We start from the raw sequence: 9,053 nt of genomic DNA on the forward strand, positions 1-9,053 counted from the left end.
GGGGCAGTCCTGGGCCCAAAATAAAGGTTCTTTTTTTTTTTTTTTTTTTTACAGGAAGTTGGATTTATTGGTGGGTATGAATATGACGGGAAGGGGTAGTGCCAAGGTTCTCATGAGTGCAGAGCCCTCCATTTGTCCAAGGGACCATGGTTAGGGATATATTTGACCCCACAGCCATCTGGGATAAGCTGCTTTTCAGCCACCATGCCTTCAAATTCATCCGCATTGAACTTAGTAAAGCCCTACTTCTTGGAGAGGTGGATCTTCTGGCGGCCAGGGAACTTGAACCTGGCCCTGTGTAGGGCCTCAATCACATGCTCCTTGTTCTACAGCTTGGTTTGGATGGACATGATGACTTGGCCAATGTGGACCCTGGCTACTGTGCCCTGGGGCTTTCCAAAGGCACCTTGCATACCTGTCTGCAACCTAAATTGGAGATAGTCATGAGGTCAGACCCCAGCATCCACCAAAAGGGCTGTCTCCAAGGTCCCTTAGGGCAACCCATACAATCAACAGTCTGCATCCACTACCGAGGAGGCTACTGTTTGCAGCCATGGCACACTGGCAAAATAGAGGTCCTTAATCAATATAAAACTTTGGAAGTGGAAGAGGTCAGCCAGGGAAATGTGTTAAGAGAACATGCAGAGGGGCGCCTGGGTGGCTCAGTGGGTTAAAGTCTCTGCCTTCGGCTCAGGTCATGATCCCAGGGTCCTGGGATCGAGCCCCACATCAGGCTCTCTGCTCAGCGGGGAGCCTGCTTCCTTCTCTCTTTTTCTCTCCTGCCTCTCTGCTTACTTGTGATCTCTGTCTGTCAAATAAATAAATAAAATCTTAAAAAAAAAAAAAAGAACATGCAGAAATCTGAAAAAACAAAAACCAAAACAAACAAACAAAACTTGGGAAGTTGGCCAAAATTATGAAACCTGTCTGGGAAAGGTTGAAGGCCTGTGATTGGAGGAGGAGGAGGAAAATCAGGCGAGATGCTATTAAGGAAGTCGGAGTGTTTTAGAAGCAAGGAGTGGCCGACATCACATCTTGCAGAAAGATGTAAGGAAATAAGGGAAAAATTAATTAAATGTCTTTTAAGTCAACTTTATTTTGATATGATGCATAAACAATAAAATACATCCATTTGGGGCGCCTGGGTGGCTCAGTGGGTTAAGCCTCTGTCTTTGGCTCAGGTCATGGTCTCAGAGTCCTGGGATCAAGCCCCACATCAGCCTCTCTGCTCAGCAGGGACCCTGCTTCCCCCACCCCCTGCCTGCCTCTCTGCCTGCTTATGATCTCTATCTGTCAAATAAATAAATAAAATATTTTTAAAAAATACGGCCATTTTAGGGATCTAGTTCAATGAGTAACCCCCACCACAGACAAGCATAGAACATTTCCACCATTCCAAAGAGTTCCTGCCTATCCTTGGCAGTCATTCCCGCTTCACCCCTGCTATCCTGCCCCGAAGAAATATCAGGAAAAATCCTGATTTTTTCTACTAGAATTCCACATACATGGAATTATACAGTATATGCTTTTGTATCTGGCTTTTTTCACCCAGCATGAAGTTTTTTATTTTTGCCCATGGTTTTGCATGTATTAGGTTGTTTCTTTTCATTGCTGAGTCGTATTTCCCCTGGCAACATTTAGGTTATTTTCAGTTTGGGGGCCATTGTGAGTAAAGCTGCTGGGAATGTGCATATCCAATGGACAAGTGTGTGGGATAAGTACCTCGGAGTAGAATTTCTGGGTCTTACAGTAAGTGTGTGGTCATCTTTATAAAAAGCCATCAAACTGTTTTCCAAAGTTTGGTGTTTCACGCATCAAACAGAAATTGAGAAGAATTGTAGTTGTGCCAATGCTTGGCTTGCTCACCAGCACTTGGTTTAGTTTAATTTAATTTGAGCCATTTTAGTGGGTTTATTATTTATCTTACTGTCATTTTAATTTCCATGTTCCCTGGAAGATTAATGCCATTAAGCAGTTTTCATTTGTTTATTAACCATTCACATATGTTATTGTGTGGATTTTCTGTTTAAATCTTCTGATGCCTTTTTAAAATTTTTATTATTTTAAAGATTTTATTTATTTGTTTGTCAGAAAGAGAATGCGACAGACTGAGCAAGAACAGGCAGGGGGAGTGGCAGGCAGAGGGAGAAGCAGGCTCCCTGATGCAGGACTTGATCCCAGGGCCCTGGGATCATGACCTGAGCTGAAGGCAGATGCTTAACCGACTAAGCCACCCAGGTGTCCTCCCACTTTTTTTTTTTTTAAAGATTTTTACTTATTTATTTGACAGACAGAGATCACGAGTAGGCAGAGAGGCAGGCAGAGAGAGAGGAGGAAGCAGGCTCCCTGCTGAGCAGAGAGCCCAATGCGGGGCTCAATCCCAGGACCCTGGGATCATAACCTGAGCCACCAGCTGCTCCTTTATTTCTTATTTTTATAAAAATTTGCTTATTTTATTTTTATTAGAGATAAGATTATTAAGATTTTTATTTATTCATCTGAGAGAGAGATTGAGAGTGAGAATGAGGGAGAAGCTCCAGCAGACTCCCTTGTGATCAAGGAGCCCAACACAGGGGCTCGATCTAATGATCCTGAGATCATGACCTGAGCTGAAATCAAGAGTCTGATGTTTAATCGAGTGAGCTACCCACATGCCTCTAATTAGGCTTTTTAAATTTCTTTTACTGGTACTTAGTACTTTTCATGGTGTTGGCATTTTATATGTTTTGTTAGATTTATTCTGAAGTATTTCATATTTTATTTTTTTTTAAAGATTTTATTTATTTATTTGACAGAGAGAAATTACAAGTACACTGAGAGGCAGGCAGAGAGAGAGAGAAGGAAGCAGGCTCCCTGCTGAGCAGAGAGCCCGATGCGGGACTCGATCCCAGGACCCTGGGATCATGACCTGAGCCGAAGGCAGCGGCTTAACCCACTGAGCCACCCAGGCGCCCCAGTATTTCATATTTTAATGCTGTTATAGATACTACTATTAAAAAATAATTTCCTAGGCTTCTGTTTCTGAGAGGATGGGGTAGACATAATTTCACTATTTCCCCTGCTAAGTACACGAAAAGCCCTGGACCCTGTATATGTGGAAACCACATATTGAACGAACGAGAAGATTCTGAAAGGCGGAGACAAGACCAGACCAGATAGGGCGATTTGGACCCAAGGAATGACATGGTGGTGAGTTCCCAAGTCTCTTTTTGCCTCATACTTCCCAGACTGGATCTGGAGAAGCCTAGACTCCAGAACCTGGAACGTGGAACCATCACCAGGCACAGACAAAAAGAAATCCTCTAGCCAACAGGAAAGGGGCAGCCGGGCAAGATAGGAACGAAGCAGAAATCAAGACATTCTGAGAAGCAGAAGACTAAGAGTATGTGTCTCCAGCAGACCTACCCTGAAAGAATGACTAAAAAGAGTTGGCCAAACAGAAATGAAATAGTAAAAGAAATGAGATCTTACAACATCAGAAAGGAAAAAAAAAGAACGAAAATATGGGTAAATACATAGACTTCTCTTTTTGAGTTTTCGAGAGTATATTTGATAGTTGAAGCGACAACTTGACTGTTACCTGATGTAATTCTCAACATCTGTAGAGGGAGATACTAGAATGAGGCAGGACAAAGGGTTGTGAGTGGAGGTAAGCTTTCAGTACTCTATTCAAACTGGTAAAATGTCAACACCAGAAGATTTTTACAGGTTGTGTGTATATAATGAAATTGCTAGAGTAAACACTGAAAAGCGACACAAAGAAATGCATGAAAAAACACTACAGGTAAATTCAAATGGAATTCTGCAACTATTCAGGTAACTCACAGTAAAGCTGGAAAAGTAAAGGAGAAATGAAAAGCAGAGAGAACAGACAGAAAATTTTTTTAAAAATGGCAAACTTAGGCCTTAACATCCTAACTATTACACTAATGGAAATCTTCTAAATACACCGATAGGAAGAGATTGGCAGAATGGATTTATTATATATTATTTTTCATTTTTTAAAAGTATTTATTTATTGACAGAGAGAGAAGAGCACAAGCAGGGGGAGAGGCAGGCTCCCTGCTGAGCAAAGTCCAATGTGGAATTTGATCCCAGGAGCTGGGATCATGACCTGAGCCAAAGGCAGAGGCTTAACCCACTGAGCCACCCAGGTGCCCCAGCAGAAAGGATTTAAAAGCATGACCCAGGGGCTCAGTCAGTTAACTTTATGATTCTCGATCTGAGCTCAGGTCATGATCCCAGGGTTATGGAGCCCCCTGGCAGGCTTCCCTACTCAGTAGGGAGTCTACTTGAGATTCTTCCCCTCTACTTGCCTTCCCTACCCCTGACTCACACTCAATCTCTCTCTAAAAAGAAGGAAAAGAAAAAAGCATGACCCAGTTAAGGGTGCCTGGCTGACTCAGTCATTGGAGTGTGTGACTCTTGATCTCAGTGTTGTAAGTTCAAGCCCCACTTAAAAACCTTTAAAAAAATAAAAAACATGACCCAATTATATGCTGTTTATTTATTTATTTTTTAAAAAGATTTTATTTATTTATTTGACAGACAGAGATCACAAGTAGGCAGAGAGGCAGGAAGCAGGCTCCCCGCCGAGCAGAGAGCCTTATGGCGGGGCTTGATCCCAGGACCCTGGAATCATGACCTGAGCTGAAGGCAGAGGCTTTAACCCACTGAGCCACCCAGGTTCCCTGAGAGAGGGAATCTTAAGCAGACTTCCCTAGTACAGAGCCCAACAGAGGGCTTGATCTCACAACCCCGAGATCATGACCTGAGCCGAAAACAAGAGTTGGACACTTAACTGACTGAACCACCCAGGCACTCCTATATGCATTATAAGAGATACATTTTAAATATCACATAATGGATATTAAATATCATAATTGTAGATTGAAAGTAAAATGATAGAAAAAGAAATATATGCAAACTAATAAAAAATGACTATTAATATTAGATAAAGTAGAATTCAGAATAAAGGAAATAACAAGGGACAGAGAGAGGTATTATATAATGATGACAAGGTCAATATGTCAAGAAGACAGAATCCTAAATGTAGGGACACCTGGGTGGCTCAATTGTTTAAGTGGCCTGCTCTCGATTTTGGCTCAGATCATGATCTCAGGGCTGTGAGACTGAGCCCTGTTTTGGGCTCTGCACTGAGTGTGGTGCCAGCTTAAGACTCTCTCCCCCTTTCTTACTACCCCTCCCCCTTCCTCCCTGGCTCAAGGTCTCACCCTTTCTCTCTCTCAAAAACAACAACAACAACAACAAGAAAAAACCCTAAATGTACATCCATCAAACAAGTTGCAAAATATGTGAAACATAAAGTGGTAGACATCTTCATAGTTAGAGTTGGGAGACTTCAATATCCTTTTCTCAACAAATGGGAAACAACTAGAAATAAAATTAGAAGGGATATAGAACTCATCAACCAACAGGATCTGATGGACATTACAAACAGTATAGAACAGTCTTTCCACAACAACAGAATATACATTCTTTTTCAAGTGCCCGTGGAACCAAGGTAGGTTATATTTTGGTCCATAAAGCAAATATCAACAAGTTTAAAAGGGTTGAAGTCATACAAAGTACATTTTCTGACCCCTGGAATCAATGGACTCAAACTAGAGATTAATAATAGAAGGATTATAGGAAAATCTCCAAACACTTGGAAATTAATGCACTTCTAAATAGTACATGTCAAAGATGAAGTCTCAGGGGAAGTTCAAAAAAATTAAACTGGGGCACCTGGGTGGCTCAGTTGGTTAAACAACTGCGTTCGGCTCAGGTCATGATCCTGGAGTCCCAGGATCAAGTCCCACATCAGGCCCTCTGCTCATCAGGGAGCCGGCTTCTCCCTCTGCCCCTTGCCCCTTTCATGCTCTCTCTCTCTCTCTCTCAAATAAATAAAATCTTTGAAAAAAATTAAACTGAATGTACATGAAATATCAAAATTTGTAGGATAGAGCTAAAGCAGAATGGAGAGGGAAATTCATAGCACTTACTGTTTGGAAAAGAAGAAATGTTCTCAAATCAATGATCTATAGTCCCACCTCAAGAAACTAGAAAGAGATTTTAAAGAACCCCAAAGAACGGGCACCTGGGTGGCTCAGTGGGTTAAAGCCTCTGCCTTTGGCTCAGGTCATGATCCCAGGGTCCTGGGATCGAGCCCCACATCAGGCTCTCTGCTCAGTGGGGAGCCTGCTTCACCCCACCCACCCCCCGCCTGCCTCTCTGCCCACTTGTGATCTCCATCTGTCAAATAAAGAAATAAATTTAAAAATCTTAAAAAACCCAAAGAACATAGAAGGAAGGAAATAATAAAGATAAAAAATCAATGAGCTTGGGGCCCTGGCTGGCTCTGTCAGTAGAGCACATGACTCTTAATCTCAGGTCATGAGTTCAAAGCCCCATGTTGGGTGTGGAGCCTCCCTGAAAATAAAAGTCAGTGGGGTACCTGGGTGGCTTGTTTGGTTAGGCAACCGACTCTTGATTTCAGCTCAGGTCATGATCTCAAGGTTCTGAGATTGAGCCGCACATTGGACCCTGTGCTCAGTGTAGAGTGGCTTGTCCCTCTCCCTACCCCCATTGCTCTCTCTGTCTCTCAAATAAATAAATAAAATATTTTAAAAATAAAAATATGAATGTTGAAAAAAGATATCAACGAGATTGGAAACAGAAAAATAGAAATAAACAAAAACCTACTTCTTTGAAAAGATCAACAATATTGACAAACTTCATTACTCAGATCAGTAATGAAATAGGGCCCATCACTACAGAATCTGCAGATGTTAAAAAGATAATAGCAGAATACACCAACAACGCTATACACACAGATTTGACAATTTAGGTGAAATGGACTGATTCTTTTTTTTTTTTTTTAAGATTTTATTTATTTGAGAGAGAGGGAGAGAGTATTAGTTAGAGAGAGCACAGGCGAGCAGGTGAGGGAAAGGCAGAGGCAGGTACCCCGTGAGCAGGAGCCCGATGAGGGGCTCGATCCCACAAACCCAGGATTCTGACCTGAGCCCAAGGCAGACACTTAACCGATGAGCCGCGCAGGTGCCCCAGACCAATTCTTTAAAAAGTATAAACTACCTTACTTCATCAAATATTAAAGAGATAATCTGAACAGTCACATAACTATTAAGAAAATTGAATTCATAAAATGTCCTAAGAAGTCTCCAGGTCCAGATGGTGTCACTGGAGCGTTCGAAAAAATGTTTAAAGAAATAACACCGGGACACCTGGGTGGCTCAGTTGGTTAAGCTGCTGCCTTCAGCTCAGGTCATGATCCCAGTATCCTGGGATCGAGTCCTATATCAGGCTCCATGCTCAGCAGGGAGCCTGCTTCTCTCTCTGCCTCTGCCTGCTGCTCTGCCTGCTTGTGTTCTCCCTCTCTCTCTATGACAAAGAAATAAATAAAATCTTAAAAAAAAAAGTATTAACACCAGTTCTACAGAATCTCCTGAAGCCAGTATTACCCTGATACTGAAACCAAAGACAGTTAAAAACAAGAAAGAAAAAAGGAAAAAGAAAATTGTAGACCATTGTTTCTCGTGAACATAGACTCAAAAATTCTTTTGTTGGCGGGGAGGGGAGAAGGAGATAGAGAGAGAAAATCTCAAGTAGACTCCCTTCCGAGTGCGGACCCCCACACAGGGCTCTGTTTCACGACCCTGAGATTATGACCTGAGCCAAAATCATGACCAAAATCATATGGGACTCTATCCCAGGATCCTGAGATCGTGGCCTGAGCTGAAGGCAGATGCTTAACAACTGAGCCACACAGGTGTCCCCAGATTCCAAAATTCTTGACAAAATATTAGCAAACAATTCAGCATGGTATAAGAATTATTATATATTGGGGTGCCTGGGTGGCTCAGTGGGTTAAAGCCTCTGCCTCAGCTCAGGTCATGATCCCAGGGTCCTAGGATCGAGCCCCGCATCAGGCTCTCTGCTCAGCAGGGAGTCTTCTTCCCCCTCTCTCTCTGCCTGCCTCTCTGCCTACTTGTGATCTCTCTCTCTGTCAAATAAATCTTTAAAAAAAAATAAGAATTACATATTGCAAGCAAGGGAAATTTGTATCTAGAGATACAAAGCCAGTTCAGTATTCAAAAATAAGGCAATCTACTGTAGTAATAGGCGAAAGAAAAAAATCATCTGATCATATGGAATGGTACAGAAAGAGCACTTGGCAGGAATTCAACACCAATCCATTTTTTAAAAATTTATTTATCAGACAGATCACAGTAGGCAGAGAGGCAGGCAGAGAGAGAGAGAGGAAGCAGGCTCCCCGATGAGCAGAGAGCCCAATGCAGGGCTGGATCCCAGGACCCTGGGATCATGACCTGAGCCGAAGGCAGAGGCCTTAACCCATTGAGCCACCCAGGCATCCCTCAACACCAATTCATGATAAAAGCTCAGGAGACTAGAAATAGAGGAGACGTTTTCTACTTGATAAAGAATGCCTGTAGAAAACCTACAACCGACATCATATTTAATGGTGAAATACTGAATTTTCCCCTAAGATCAGAAACAAGGGAAGGAGGTCCACTCTCCCCGCGGCTAGTCAGCAGGGTCCGGGCCAGTTGTGCCAGTGCAATGACGCAAGAGAAGGAAATGCAATAAAAGGGCTATGGATCAGGAAGGAAGAATAAATAAACCATAATGGGCTACGTAGAAATCCCATGCAATCAACAGCAACAAAAGTCAGTGGAACTAATAAATGAGTTTGGTCTAAGACAAACATACAAAACCCAATTGTGTTTCTATATATCAATGAGACTCAAAAAAAAAAAACCTTAAAAAGTGAAAATCAGGGCGCCTGGGTGGCTCAGTGGGTTAAGCCGCTGCCTTCGGCTCAGGTCATGATCTCAGGGTCCTGGGATCGAGTCCCGCGTTGGGCTCTCTGCTCAGCAGGGAGCCTGCTTCCCTCTCTCTCTCTCTCTCTGCCTGCCTCTCCATCTACTTGTGATTTCTCTCTGTCAAATAAATAAATAAAATCTTTAAAAAAAAAAAAAAAGTGAAAATCAAGGGGCGCTGGCGGGCTC

At 42.5% G+C, this 9,053-nt stretch overlaps 1 non-coding gene across 1 annotated transcript; it reads right to left on the bottom strand.

The window, feature by feature from the left end:
• Positions 1–473: 473 nt before the first annotated feature.
• LOC132021027 (small nucleolar RNA SNORA70) lies at positions 474–602 on the bottom strand. Its single transcript, XR_009405207.1, has one exon. It is a non-coding gene; the product is annotated as a small nucleolar RNA SNORA70 (small nucleolar RNA).
• Positions 603–9,053: the final 8,451 nt, after the last annotated feature.

Source organism: Mustela nigripes, chromosome 6, assembly GCF_022355385.1.
Source record: "Mustela nigripes isolate SB6536 chromosome 6, MUSNIG.SB6536, whole genome shotgun sequence".
Taxonomy (NCBI): domain Eukaryota; kingdom Metazoa; phylum Chordata; class Mammalia; order Carnivora; family Mustelidae; genus Mustela; species Mustela nigripes.